General features: G+C 39.6%; 1 protein-coding gene across 5 annotated transcripts in view; it reads right to left on the minus strand.

Annotated features, from left to right (window-relative positions):
* LOC139449888 (teneurin-m-like) overlaps positions 1-16029 on the minus strand; it is a 232840-nt gene that overhangs the window by 159673 nt on the left and 57138 nt on the right. For all 5 annotated transcript variants that reach the window (XM_071231465.1, XM_071231467.1, XM_071231469.1 and 2 more), the window contains exon 2: positions 6063-6101. The gene's annotated coding sequence lies outside the window, so the exon portion shown is untranslated. The remainder of the gene's footprint in view (positions 1-6062; positions 6102-16029) is intronic.

The following is a 16029-nucleotide window of genomic DNA, read 5'->3' on the forward strand; positions in this document are numbered from 1 at the left end:
TCATCTATAGAAATCTTAAAATTGAAAATACAGTTTGCCATGCTCCTGGGTACAAAACAAATCTCATGGGATGCATTTGTAGAAGAAACGTGCAAATGAAACAAAATAATTTACCAAATAATTACACCTTTGGAAATTTCATGCTGCTGTGAGGTTCTTGTCAGTACTGGTACTATTCAGCGTGAGGAAATCTATTGCCAGTATGAAATCTACTATATCATTATCATCATCATGAGTAGTATAGACGATGTTCCCTGTTCCAAAAAGGTTGCAAATGTGGTTGCTATGACGATCATAAGTCAAAATTCTTTACCACATGATTCACAATAGTCGTTTGTTTGTTTGTTGTTTAATGCCGCATACAATATTACAGCTGTATGACAGCAGTCTGTAAATAATTGTGTTTGTACCTGACAATCCAGTGATTGATACAATGAGCACCTATATCAGATGTTGGGGTATGATGACACTAAATCAACCAAGTCATCATGTCTGACCACAAGATCCATTGGTCGCCAGCATAGGTTGCCAGGGATCAATTCCAGCCTGGAATCCTCACAGCGGACAATAGTTGTCGCACCAAGATGACTTTGTGGAGCAGGACCCTGAATTCTATAGTGTATCCCAGACTTTCCCTGACACTTAATGATCCTTGATTTATAAGCACGGTACATGTTCTGGTTGTTCTCAAAGTGTTAAACATCTACTTGCCTCATCACTTCAGAACTTTCCTCTCCCAATAAGATAACAGGCCATATACTGAAATACTGGCCAAAGTTGTGTTACACCTTTCTCACTCACCAATACAACCCAAAGTTGTATCTCCATTTACATAAGAAAATATTGGTATTCAATCAAACTGATAACTAATTGGATAATAATTATTTCATTTTTTAGCACATTAAAAAAATCAAAGAGTTTCTTTTAATTAATTGATTTAATCTGCTTGTAATAACATTAATATTCATAAATTTTATAATTTAATCATTAATTTGTAACATTCATCCAACCATATTTTTTATTTATCTCATTATTGACAAATCTATTTTTCATTGTCCTTAATTTTATTAAACTAATAATGTCTTATTTATTTTTAAACATCTGAACCTGAACGTTTTCCCTGCATCTCTTGGCATTGGATAAAATCATCTGGAATCATCTCTCCCCTCGTCCATGTCGGTCCAACACCAGTCAACAATCTACGCCTCATTAGGATCCGTCCAACCTCTCTGCTTTAACTGAGAGCTTCCATACATACCACTAATGATTGACAGAAACCATGATCAATACAGCACAATACATATCAATACAATATTCCAATCAACAATTAATCTGTATGGAGTTGCGATTCATTATATCACTTTACTTAATGAGACCACTGATGGAAGTCAATAAGTACTTGCTTCAATTACTCAAGCATTGTCTTTCATAGCCTACAGTGCACAAACACTCTTCATCTGTTTACCCAAGCAATTAATCATTTTATTCCATTTCTTCAGTAATTAATCATGCATTTTGGAGGAGAGGAAAATTACTATAATATTTGCTATATGTTTAAGTGAATGGACTTTCAGTGTTCTCAGACCTATTCATAAGAATCTATCAATGCACCCTGCAAACAAACAGATCTAAAGGTCTTCATACATCTTTCATGAATGATCATTGGTTATAAGCCTACGGGTTAAATTACGGAAAACGGAAAACAAACAAATCATCAAAGAGTTCAGCCAAATGTCACAAAATCATCCATGAGAGAACATCACAATTATTTTGAGTTTTCAATACATTGGGTTTGTAGCGTCAGTCTATTATTGCATGTTACACTTAATGGTTAATTTTAAAACTTGTAGTTTTCTCATGTTGAAAATGTTTTGTGTTACTTGGACTCCCCTATTCTCATGACCTGTGAAGATCCGGGTAGAATAGTTCTTCAGCAACCCATACTGGCCGTAAAAGGTGACAATGCTTGTCGTAAGAGGCGACCAATGGGATCGGGTGGTCAGGCTCGCTGACTGGTTGATGCATGTCATCAATCCCAATTGCATGGATCGATGCTCATGATATCAATCAATCGATTGTCTGGTCCAGACTCGATTATTTACAGACCACCGTAATATAGCTGGAATATTGCTGAGTGCGGCGTTAAACAACCAACCAACCAACCAACCAACCTATCCTCTCATACTTGAAGAGTGAGTGAGTCAGTATGGTTTTAAGCCGCGTTTAGCAACATTCTAGCAATAGCATGGCGGGGGACATTGGGAATGGGCTTCACACATTGTACCCATGTGGGGAATCAAACACGGGCCTTTAGTGTGAAGAGCGAAACTCTAACCACTTGGCTACCCCAAAGCCTCTCATACTTGAAGAAGGGTGAGATGACAAGAAATGAGAATTAAAGTGGTGTTCAAGATCATTCATTTATACATATGTAAAGTGTGTGTGCGTGTGTGTGTGTGTGTGCGAGTGTGTGCGTGCGTGTAAGGCAGACACGCTCACCTTCACGCGAACACCTGGTAACATCACTGTTTTATAGTAATTCATACACACATGCTAATGATATTGTCAGAATCATACAGAATTAGCTTTTGGCAAAGGTTCTTGTAAAAATGAAAATGATTTTGTAGCAATCATTCACCAGTACTCAATTTTGTGCACAACATGCAATGGCTGAAGAGAAACCATTCTGCTCCGGTTCCCCATGACGGAGGATGTTATGCAAATATTGACATTCGCGTGAAGGTTGAAGAAATGCAGAAAAGAAAAAAATCACAAGGAACACCATGTATACATTTCACGTTCACGAAAAAATCATAACCAAATAAATACCAAATCGTAAATACCTCTCAAATACAGACTTTATGTTCATCTTCCTTTTCATATTTTCCATCTCAAACACAGGTCAGATCTAAAAGTTCTTGGTCCAAGTGATAAACTAAACTGTCCATCTTGAGAGCCTCATGTTCCATGAAACATTAATCTTGCCATAACCTCCAAGGTTGTTAACACGGCAGTGAGATCACTTGAGGCAGTAGGGTGTGTGTATTTAAGAGTCCCCACCTGATCGGGCATGTCATCCTTGAGGTTGTACACAGCTGAATGCATGATGCTTCAACCCTAAACTCCACTGTAGACATCAAGGAGAGATATGTTAAAACCATCTTGAGACTGACGATCAGAGGAATTCTTTAAGGAACAAAAGATAAAGAAAAAGTTGACACGAATGGAGTCGGGGACCCTCAATAAGAAGCAAGAAGTGTTCTTTCATGAACGACTCCCCTCTTGGAAAGATTGTGTTCAGCATGAACTACTCTAATGCCAAGCCTCTTGCAGCTGGCTCCAAGCTTTGATAGATGAACTAGGTCAATGATGAATGGGATGAAATCGATGTCATCCATACATATATACTGATGAACACAGGTTTCTGGTGCCCCTTAAAAGTGCTACTCATTCAGCATACAGATGAACTGAACACTGCTGACCAATAATAGACTCGTTACGACACTAAACATCCATGTCATACAATACGATCTGATTACTCAAGCCTTTGAATACAAATATATGCCATATTGAGTTTCCTACATAACTTACAGTTGCTACAATTATTAGAAAATTCTCATTGCTTTCACTTCGCGTGAAAATGAAAATATCGAAATATTCTCCTCACAAGAAAGAAAAGAACATCCAATTCTTTCACACTACTATAGTGGACAACTGCTCTAAAGAAGCGCTGCACATGCATGTGTGTATTGTAAAGAACACCTGACTCTTTAGTAAAATGAAAGAATCAGGTGTTTTTAACATCTTATATATCCTAATATACTCTAATATATGAACTCTACAAGTTATGATAAACTGAAAGTTAATAAATACCAATAGTTCAAGGCATTTAATATTCAAAACAAAATTCTTTATACTTATCTTTCTTATAATTTTAAGGAATCACGATTACATCTGACCTTAAATAAAATCAAAGTTGTTTATCAGTTTTTACATTAACAATGACAAAACCAAGATTCTCTTCTAAGTTAGTTTACAGACAACAAAACTTTAAAACCTCAGCAAACATACCAATGGAAGACTGCATCAAATAGCTGACACAGTTGAGTCAACTATAGAATGCATAAAAATATATGGGGGTAAGAGCATGAAGCAATTTCCTCCACATTAATTATATCTTACTGATGTGAACTGTGATTGAAAACAGACTGCCATGTTAGTAAGGCCACATAAATAGGCATCACAACTTGTAGCCATGTGCAGTCTGTCCATCCACAATCTTCCTCTCATCCTCAGTCACATCAGATGATAACAAGTTAATTCTTTGTTAATTGTTTAAAAGTAAACGAGTGAGTGAACATTGCTTAATGCTGCGTCAGCACTTTTGCAGCAATATACACAAGTTTCAAAAGTGTGAGTGATTTAATATTTAACATCACATCAGCAATATCTCTGCGTTATTGCGACTTCAAAAGTGGGAGCTGCCAGATAATGTTTGTATTGTCTGGATCTGTCAGTTTTCATGAAATCAGTTTACATAAATTCAATCCTTACCTTTAGGGTTATTTATCAATTTATCATACAAAGATGTATTCAATTTATAAATCATTTTTCCTATGAAATTAATTGTTTTGTTTTTCACAAGCTCACCACACTGAGTGCTAAGGAGGTGTTATACAACAGATATGGTCAGTCACATGTGACTAATGTTTCATAACACCACGATCTATTAACCCTAAATTGTAAAATATTACAGAGGAGGAGGTTGGCAAATCTCACAAATGAATAATTTGCTTTAATTTTAATGTGATGAAAAACATAAACCAAAGCACCAAACTATAAATCGAACCATTTAGATGCATCTTCTTTAGATCTCTGACAGTAAGATTGACAATTTTAATTGAAATATCCAGAAAGTTCTGTCTAAATACTGACAGCAAACATGCAATTAGTCACCTAAAGAAAACTTTTGAGTCAATTCCGAAGAACACTTTCACAGCTGATAGTCAAGAGCTGTCTGCTTCCAAAGGAAAACAGAGCAGCGAGAGAAAAAGAGGCAACTAAGCCAGCAAGATGACGTTATTGTTTTCTCTGTATCTCCTACCAACAGCAGATGTCTTGTGAAAACGTCTCGGAATCGATAGACACTGCAAAGGCATTTGTGAAGTTCGACTATGAAAACACCCGATACAATTCCACTCTGCGATTTACAATAATATCTATACTGTCGTCTTTGATCTGGAGTTGGCTCAGATTCTGTTGCATCGTTAAAGACCTACATATGACACTAGGTCTGCAGGGCATGTAATAATTGTGTTGTTTCGGACACAAAATATCCTCAACGCACTGTTCATTGGTGATCGCTGGAAAATGGATAAGTGTGCTCATCATTAACCAGTAGCCGTTTCTGATCTTGTCCGTATCATATTCATGATTGGTCAAGATGACAAAATCATATCTTTATGTTTAACTTTTTATTTAAAAGCATGGTTATTGCAGCTCCTATTTCAAATTTATCTTCCAGTTTGGTCTGTGGAGTCTATTGGAATGGTAGAATTTGGTCTCCATGTCACAGAAAAAGCCCTTCCGTATGTAATCCCCCCACATGAATCACTGCTAACCATGCAATAATGGTTCAAGATGGAGAGGCAGCTGCTGTAAATAACAATAACTGCAAAAAGTATGTATGATTACAATTCCAAGGAAGGAATGTCTCTGGAATGGCACTCACCATGGTCTCATATAGTTTCTGCTGCAACACAAATGCTGAATATTTGTATGATTTTACTCAAAGATCTCCTAAGACTTTTTCAGACAACAATGCTCACAATTCCTGTTGGGGACTTCTTGAAACAAAGAGGCCTTCTACATAACATAAAGGAACATTTTGTTGATGTCTTTTGGAGTTTTTGATAATCTCCTGACAATGTTTTGAATCTGGAAAACCTTTCACTTGTTCAGATTCTATCAGGAGCCATGTCAGATGACCGCAGTGGACGGTATCAGTGTACAGGATGCGTGAATATCTGTTTCAATATCTATACAAACACCATAAAACTGACCTGGATGTCAACCATATTTTCATCTTCTTATCTTGCAATCTGTAACAAAACAAAAGGAAATCAACAACAATTACAAACAATATCACATGAACATTAACAAGGGATACCGTATTCGACGTAATAAGCGCCCATGGCGATAGTTGCTAATATATTGGTTAGTGAACAATCCCAATTAGCAACCCTTCCAATTGATCTATGTACACTTATTTATTCGTGTATAATACACACTCTTGTGTTATATGTACCCTTAATTATGGGCAATTAAATTCTGGAAAATATATCTGTCTTGTATAATACGCACCGACTTTTCTTTTGCATCATTTCAGGCTGTCAGCATAAACCACGAAATTTACAATCTTTCAGCTCTGTTTTTTTCTCTCACCAAAATTATATTCTAATAAGAGCCTCCTATTTTTAATTTTGAGAGCGTCCTGGGTGGTTGTTACATCGATTACGGTACTGCTAAAAATAAAACTCACTCATCAGATGCCACTGTCTAAAAAAACATGGCACCAGGTCATGCCCTAATCAAAGGACGTCACTTGTCTGACCAAAATATCACCCTCGGCACAATTACCCCAATCAGCCAAGTTTGGAGGGACCATTGGTGCCGAAGCTTAATGAATTCCCCCAATGTCTACACGCTGCCACAGATCAAATGCCAGCGATTGGTTATCCCCTGCTAGTGTTTTATCATTCCCCTAGGGGGTGCTTTGAGAAGCAACACAATAGGTAGGTCTCGGAATGTCGAGCTCTGGCTTCCTGCATGGCAAAGACACCTCCTGGGGTAAGAATCACACCTGCGCAAATATTCCATATTGATGTTCTTTCATCTTTGCCCAAATGACCTTTGACATCCATGCCCAAGACTCATTCCCAGTCTGAATCTCCGTGGGCAAGTCTGGGCAGCAGACAGATCCCCTTGGCTACTCTGGTGTCATGTGTCTGTGATAATCCGAACCAGAAATCCCACACTGTTCCAACCACAGTTCCAAGTTAGCGTTACATATTTTGTAATTAGATCAAAGGGGTTCAGCTGATGCTCATAGACATATCACAGAATAATGGTAAGGTGAAACCGACAACCTGTCAATTATTCTCAATTTCATACAGATTGAAAACCACACGATCCATTGCCTGCAGCATGGGCTCCAAAGGAAACATATACAGGGTCACATGACCCCAGTCTTGACCAATCGTAAAGCATATACATACTGACATATGGTGATGTAAGATACAGCACTCCCATGTTTCAACAGACGAAACAATTCTATCAGATAGCGAATAACAACATTTTGCTTGCCAACAATATCACCACCGATACTGTCGACCGGTATGTGCTGTATACAAGCAGGGCAGAGGGAGGAGCTCCCTGTCAAATACCATTAGTTACCTTGTACATTAGGTGATGGTTTTCCCATCAATCATTCTAAACCATACACCTTACTTATCACTTATAGATCCAGTACAACTGTACATAACACAGGGATAGCCTTGATTCTTAGCCAATGCAAATCTGCCCAGGAAACCAATACATCCGCCATTCATTACCTTCCAGGCTGTCTTCTGATGGTGTGTTATCACATGTAACAACACCAACACCATACCAGCCCTGTTCACAAACAAATGAGACATTGGGATATAAACACTATTTCTTAAATTCTTGCCTGGTATCTCAATGAAAAGTCATGAAGCAGTCTGAGTGAGTGTGGTTTTACGCCGCTTTTAGAAATATTTCAGCAATATCAAGGCGAGGGATACCAGAAATGGGCTTCACACATTGTACCCAACATGCATGGGAATGGAACCCGGGTCTTCGGTGTGACAAACGAATGCTTTAACAACTGGGTTACCCGACTGCCCCTTGATGCAGTCTGATATTGATAGATGATGTTGATCTGGTCAAAGTTCAGTTTCTTTTTCTCATGCGAGTTCAATCAATGAACCAAAATATTCCTGATTCTCTCATTATCAGCACTATTGCAGAACTCAAACCCGGCTTTACTGTTTCTTTATAAGACATTTTGTTTGAACTTCATTTTCTAGGATTGCCAATTTTCAACAGTCTACTAAGAAATTTCTTGGAGTTTATTTTTTGATTGATTGAGTATGCTTTAAGCAATATTCCACCAATTTCATGGCAGGGGGACACCAGAAATTCTACACAGAAAAATTACTGATTCTGATTGGTCAAACTATGATTAAAATGAATATTTCACAAAAACGTAGCGTGTGAATCTACAATAGCATACACGTTAATGCACATAACAAAGGCTGCCGATAACTCATTGGAAACGTGTAAAAGTATCTCACTCACTGGTACACTGAACAAGCATGCGCTCAGTTTAGAATGAAAATAAGAGGTATCTAATCAACAGTTAGACTACCTCATATTTCCAAACACAGTAAGTTTATCTCCCTACTGTACCCAAGTTTGGAGTCAGACCTAGCCCTAAGACATGATGAGTGTTTGCTTTCATCCTCGTCACTACTTTCATGAACTTTAATGAGAGGGAGGGAGGGAGGTGTGCACTTTCAGCAATATTTCAGTCACTCATTGTATCCATGTGGGTTATCACCACATTTCTGTCATACTCATTTAAATTTAAATAAAGCCAGTATTCTGAATTGCCCAATAACATAAATAATCAAATCAACACAAGGTACATCTCAATGACTATTTCTGTCAAACAACTTATTCGATCATAAATAAATATATTATATATTGTAAATATGATGTCAACAATGTGACATTTATCCAAACTGAGGTGTGATATTGATTTCAAATCAAATGGAACAGACGCTCATCCCTAGTATGAAATCAGATGTTGTAGCCCTAATATCTGGTCCTCCATAATTTGCTTCCTACAACAGGCAGTAACAATAAATCCTTTCATCAAATCATAATAAAAACGGACATTATCATCAAAGCCAAACATTACCTCTATAATCTTCAGTTTTCAAACCTAACACAATATACCACCAATAAACAGACACCAAAACAAACAGAGCACACCAAATGCCTATTGTTTGCACATGACACATGACACTGACACCATCAAACAGACATCATGAACCAAACGGCAAATTAATTTCGATAATTAGGGACCCCGTATACCACGCCACATGACAAGCATGTGACCAGGAACCACTCCTGACATTTACATTACAATGCACAGACAAAAGACTCAGCTGTGATAATGGAAGTGATACTCTACTGGTGACACTGTAAATCCAGCACACAGTGCAAGATGCCAGGAGTGCTGCTGTCTGTCGGCTGTGCGAGTTGCCGTGGACATGTGGGAAGAACACAATGCCACACCCCTGGCGGGGACTGACACCCTGACATGGTGGACGGATTGTGGGTACTAATTGGTTGGACTCTAGGTGATCATCAGAAGCAGGTTGAGGATCAGTCAGCAGATCCAACCTTCATGAAGCTGATCCATGTAACACGTGGGAGTCAATCACTATTATATAATAAAATCTGTAGATACGATTCATGTTCAGTGTGTCGCAATATGCAGTGCCAAGATACAAGCATGGCTCAATTAAACTTGGTTTAACTTGCATCAGGTGCATGTTGAGATGAAAAGCTAGTTTCACCAAACAAAACCAGGTTGTTAAACATAAATATTCACTTGCATTTTTCAACAATAAGCAACACTGGTGCATGTTTTATAAGTTGGGTTTGGTTTGATTTGATTTGTTTTTCAATGCCGTAGTCAGCAATATTTCAGCTATATGATGGAGGTCTGTAAATAATTAAATCTGGACCAGACAATTCGGTGATTGATATCATGAGCATCAATCCACACAATTGGGATTGATGACATGCATCAACCAAGTCAGCGAGCCTGACCACCCGATCCTGTTAGTCGCTTTATAAGTTGGGCCCTGACAAGTGTTGTATTGGTAGGTCATGTCTTGATACAAAATGATACAAATATTCAAAGACGGGGAAAAAAAAGTTTCATGAAAATTAATTGTAAAATGCCGGCACTAGTCGTCTTTATTTCTCAGATTACGGTGAAGCATATCCTGCCACGATGAGCACTTTGCATGGAAAGCAATAATCTAAAACCAGTTATTTAAGAAGGTATTTTAAAATGACATATACCTATTTGATAATGAATTAATGAAATTATTATACATAAAAAAAATTGAAGGTTACAGAAGAAACTATATTTAAAGTTTATGCAAGAGTGAGTGAGTGAGTGAGTGAGTGAGTGAGTGAGTGAGTGAGTGAGTGAGTGAATATGGTTTTACGCCGCTTTTAGCAATATTCCAGCAATATCAAGGAGGGGGACACCAGAAAAGGGCTTCACACATTGTATCCATGTCGGAAATCAAACCCGGGTCTTCAGCGTGACGAGCGAACGCTTTAACCACTAGGCTACCCAACCGCCCCCATTTTAAGCAAGAAAGTATCCTTAATGTTTCAGGAATAATGCAAATAAGAGCACTATCGATCATTAGATAACACAAACCTGGTGGAAAGAACATCCTCAGTTTCTGCAAATCGGCAGAAGTTCCTGCTTAACATTATCATGAATCCTTCTTGAAAAAGTAAAATTGTTTTTTACAAATTAAGCGAAACAAATCTGTTCTATTTACTCACTCACATGTGATCAACCCGTGAAAAAAGCCATGCTTCATCTTGGTGTTATAAGACAGAAGGCCCTCCAGATGTACACGGATGTACATGCCTTAAAGGGCAAGTTCACACGGAAATGAACCATTTTTTCTTGTACTTTTTCCACATTAAAAGTGTTAACATAGAAGTGTCATAGACAAAAATATAAAAACATCATATTTAATTAACATATTTATTGCACTAAAACGATTTATATTTTTCACATTTACCAAGTGTTCTATTTCCATAACAAAAACACCATGGCTTATGCCCCTTGCAATATGACGTCATTGGTGCCAATTGATAAACATTATGACGTCATCATGCTTTGTTAGAGCCGCTTCACGTGGTGTAGGTACAGTTTTGTGATTCTAGCATCTCAGATGCCAGCCAGAATTGTGTTATGCTGAGTCACCACTGCGCCGGAGTGTGTCGTAGACCATGTTGTTTTACTGCAAACTGGTCCTTGATATCTTTTGCGTTGAGAATAGACAGGGACCCAGTTGAATTGGCACCAATTACGTCATAATCTAAGGGGGATAACTCAGGCCTATTTCGCTCGTAAAACGAAGGCCTCATAACGGCATATCACTTTCACACTATTGTGAGCTTCCTACTTTCACTGTGAAAAAAATGAGTGTATATTTTCAAACACAGATACTAACTAATTCTAAAATTGCGTTTTGTTTAGAAAAAGAAAGAAAGTGATTTTTGCGTGTACACTTCCCCTTTAACTATATCCCACCAGCATGAGTCATGCCAATTACCACCCACATCTTATCAATGAAATTTGTAAGTGTACATTGCATGTCATTGCTGCCCATCAATCTGCCACCAAACAACCTAGAGGACATCCACACTGGAAGCTGAACCCACAGACTGACAGCTGTACAGTTAACAATATGGATTTCAAGTGAACATGTCAAGTACAAGCTTCAGTCCTGGAAGTCCATTTGTCTCTCACTGGCCATTCAGGAATGTTGGAAGTGTCACTCCAACAATAAACAACTGAGTGACCTACACTTGGCCTGACAGGAAGTTATGTGCCGAGTATGTTATCTTCCATCTGAAGCTGATTCCCAGGATTCTAACAAGGAGGACCTGTCCATCTCTTGATGTCCAGATACCAGAGATTTCTGTCAGCTTGTGCTGGCGCTCCAGGAATCTGGAGACTGGACCATGGTGTGGACACACTTTGGGTAATGACCAGTCCAGATGGGTGCTGACCATTAGTGTAACTAGCCGTGATGGACAGGTTGGCTTGACCTTACAAACTGTTAGTCATGTTAATGTGGCTGGATGACAGGAATTAGATTCACTTTGGGCACACACACCTTCCAAAGTAAATTTGTGTAGCGATTGAAAATGAGCGGAATGTTCACAATAATTGACGAGTTTACACATGATAATGTCAAAAGGCAGCACAATGTATAGACTTGCATCAATATTGTGCTAACTTCATAGGAAAACAATGACCTTATATATAGACGCTTAAATGATGCATGCCCTCAAGCATCTTTCCATAATCTCCACAGTGAATACTATGTGACAATAAAATGACAATAACGTAAAGGGAATGACACGGCCAATTATAATCCCTGTATCTCTGTTACCTGTGGACCTTACTTTGAATTGTTCTACAAAGGAGGAGAAAAACACCATGATGAGTGACGGAGGCTGTTGAACTAGAGCTGCAGCCGCCAGAACAGGTGTCCAGGAACAGACTTTTGGAAGCGGCCATTCCCAGAGGCTGCATTCTCCAAGGTGTGAGATCAACCCAGGGAGAGGAGTACACATCTATAATGATTGATGGTGTACTGCTAGGTGCCTCACAACCATGGTGAGTGAGTGTAAGATGTTTATATCTCTTCCAGCAATTCAATATGTGACAGCAGGGACACCGATAGCCTTGCTCCAAGGCTGTACAGAAAGATAAAGACCACAGAAGAAGAAGAAGAAGAAGAAGAAGGTAAAGACCACGGAAGAAGAAGAAGACTTATTGTACATAAACACCCACAGGGGGCAGGGTAGAAAGCATGAACATGACGTGATGTGTTGTAATTCTCTCCTAAAATAGCCTAGAAAAAAAGTCTAGATAAGGATGCAAAGGCTCCTTTTCAATTTAAATGGAGTTGTTTGTTTCTATCCAAATTATATATTTTCAGAGACTAAAGGGTAGTCTACCATGTTGGCAATACTGAACCCCAGACCTGCGTGATAATGCTGTCAAACACTCCAGGATAAGAGATGTAAGTGTTGGTGTAGGTGTCTATGTTGGAGTGGGTGTGGTTGGGGGTGTGGGGGTGTCCCTGTGAAGGTGTGTGTGAGGGTGTGAATGTATTGAAGGTGTGCTGCAGGTGCATGGGAGGGTGCGTTGCAGGCATTTGTTTATCTAGTTTGTGATCAGAACATGTATGGAGGAAGGTGTTGAGGAGATGAAGGTTGTGGTTTTAAGGTTTGGTGGTGGTGATTATCCACGAGGGACTGCGACAGTGAGTGACATGTGATCACGCTTGTGGTCACAAGGTTTGGCATGGTGGTCACAGCTCAGTAACATGAGGATCATTGAGCTCCAGTTTGTGGATAACCACAACCGACAACTAGAATGATTTTTTTTTTGATTTTTTTTTTTGATTTTTTTTTTTTTTGGGGGGGGGGGGGGAGGGGGAGAGAGAGAGAGAGAGAGAGAGAGAGAGAGAGAGAGAGAGAGAAGAGGAGGGAGGAGAGAAGAGGAGGGAGGGGGAGGAGAAGAGGAAGAGAGGAGGAGAGAGGAGGAGACGGGGAAAAAAAAGAAAAAAGACCTATTCTAACGTAGAATCCACATGGGGAGGTGGCAGAGTGAGTGAGAGGCCACAGAGCGAGGGAGGGGCCACAGAGCGAGGGAGGGGCCACAGAGCGAGTGAGGGGCCACAGAGCGAGTGAGGGGCCACAGAGCGAGTGAGGGCCACAGAGTGAGTGAGGGGCCACAGGACCTACAAACCATGGGTCTATCATGTCTACACTAACCTCCAGGTCGTCCAAGTAACTGAATGAGCTGTAAATATAACCGGTCATAATACGAGCAATGGACCAGAGAAGTATATGTGCCCAGCCCAAAGAGGGTTGACATATGTGAGTGGCCGCTGGAAGTCCATCTTTCTCCACACAAACACTGACCATGGAAGTCTGGCCACTCCAATAAAGTACCTGGAGGGAAGCCAAGATAATTACCTCTCTCAACTGACCACACCAACTATATATGGCTGCAGGTGCTGGTTGGACAGTCTGGGGGACTAGGGAGGTCAGTCTCCCCAAGAAGGCTTCACTGACTGCCGTGCCAATTGTGCTAATGTACTGTGAACTGTTATTTCACAAGTGATGGAAGTAGAAATGGCGATGAATGATCTTGTTGCGTTCTACGAACCAAGGGAGGAAGTGTACTGTGTTGATACAATTAGATGTACGAGTGATGGCAGTCTCATGAACAAGTTATCTTGACTTCTTCCAGTGTCCAAAAAAACACGGAAGATTGTCAGACAAATTTATCACAAATTTTAGCTCTCGTGTGGTCTTGACTTGGACACCTCAGTGTGTGAGTGAGTGAGTGAGTGAGTGAGTGAGTGACCCTTATCAATGTCGCAGCTATATCACATTTGCGGACTTCAAGAACACAATTGTTCAGCAGTACAAGCCAACACTTCGACCACTCAGCCACCTTTGACGCTGTCACACAAAACACACATGAACCAGCGTACCATTACCCCAAGTCGAACTTGCAGACAATTACGTTTTGAGAGTACCATCTTTATCTGTGCTTTCCTCTTTCTTTGATAAGGCTAAAAGTACGAAATATCCAATTTGTGACATCTGACCGTGTACACAAACATCAGTTTTAATTATTATTGATTAATAATAAAACTCCCTCAATAGCTTCCAGATATATACTGTGTGGGGTCATGTTCTCTGTGTACGCCATGTCCTTGTTAAAGTATAGGAGTCATCAGTCATACACCAAGACTACATCCAAGAACCAGTCCAGAACTAATGTATGGAACTCTGGGATGACACAGGTTTCAATCACAAAGGCCTCCCTACCAACAAGCTCATAAAATAGACATTAGATCCTTAAAATGCAATATTATCTATTCATGACCTTACCACCAGACTTCAAACTGAATTTAAATGGCCATCACCATCAACCACCAGCTGTCTATGTCATCACCGGTTCCTGTTCCTGGGGCTTCATTCAAGACTTTGGTAGTGACCCCATCAGTCTACATGTTATGGTAGAGCCAGTTGTTTTGATGCCATCAAGTGACCATGACTAGTGATAGGTAAAGAGCCGCCTGACCAGCTGCCAGAAGCCATTACCACAGCTGCTTGACCCCAGGCCAACTTGGGACACTTTATGGCAGACACAACAGGCAGCATGTGCAGTTATGATCCTGATAAGGTTTCAGCAATTAAATGGAGGAATGTGCAACACAAACAACTAGCTGGAAAGATTGGACAAATATTCAAAGAACTATTTCAGAATTGTACTATTGATCTAAATGAACAGACCCCGGATGCTTATATTATTTTTTCTCAATATACCGTGTTCGACGTTATAAGCGCCCCGCTCTAATAAGCGCCCACGGCGACATTTGCTAAGATATTGACTAGTGAACAATCCCAATTAGCACTCCTTCCGATTGATCAATGTACACAAGACTTATTTATAAGACGTGTTATATGCACCCTTAATTATGGGCATTTAATTCTTGAAAAATATATCTATCTTACATAAAGATTTCAGGCTGTCATCATAAACCACAAACTTTATCTTTCAACTCTGTATTTTTCACCAAAATAACATTCTAATAAGAGCCCCCTTTTTCTAATTTTGAGAGAGCCCTGGGCGCTTATTACGTCGAATACGGTATCCAAAATGTTACTGACTTTAGTTTTGAGATCATTTTCTGTTTCAATATTGAAAGCCATTGAAAGCGATTGAAAGTCACCTAAGTGAGTGAGTGAGTGAGTGAGTGAGTGAGTGAGTGAGTGAGTGAGTATGGTTTTACATCGCTTTTAGCAATATTCCAGCAATATCAAGGCTGGGGACACCAGAAATGGGCTTCACACAATGTACCCATATCGGGAATCAAACCCGGGCCTTCAGCATGATGAGCGAACGCTTTAACCACTAGGCTACCAGACTGCCCCAAAAGTCACCTCAAACAGTGACAAAATAAAAATGACCTTCAAGTACAATGATCTTCTCTCGCTGCCCTTTTGTCAAATTTGTGTTTCCTTCAAACTTTTGGACAACAATGATTCCAGTTTGGGGTCACATCCAACCAGCGCCATCAG

The sequence above is a fragment of the Haliotis cracherodii genome, unplaced genomic scaffold (genome assembly GCF_022045235.1).
Source record: "Haliotis cracherodii isolate W230 unplaced genomic scaffold, xgHalCrac1.p SCAF_8, whole genome shotgun sequence".
Taxonomy (NCBI): Eukaryota; Metazoa; Mollusca; class Gastropoda; order Lepetellida; family Haliotidae; genus Haliotis; species Haliotis cracherodii.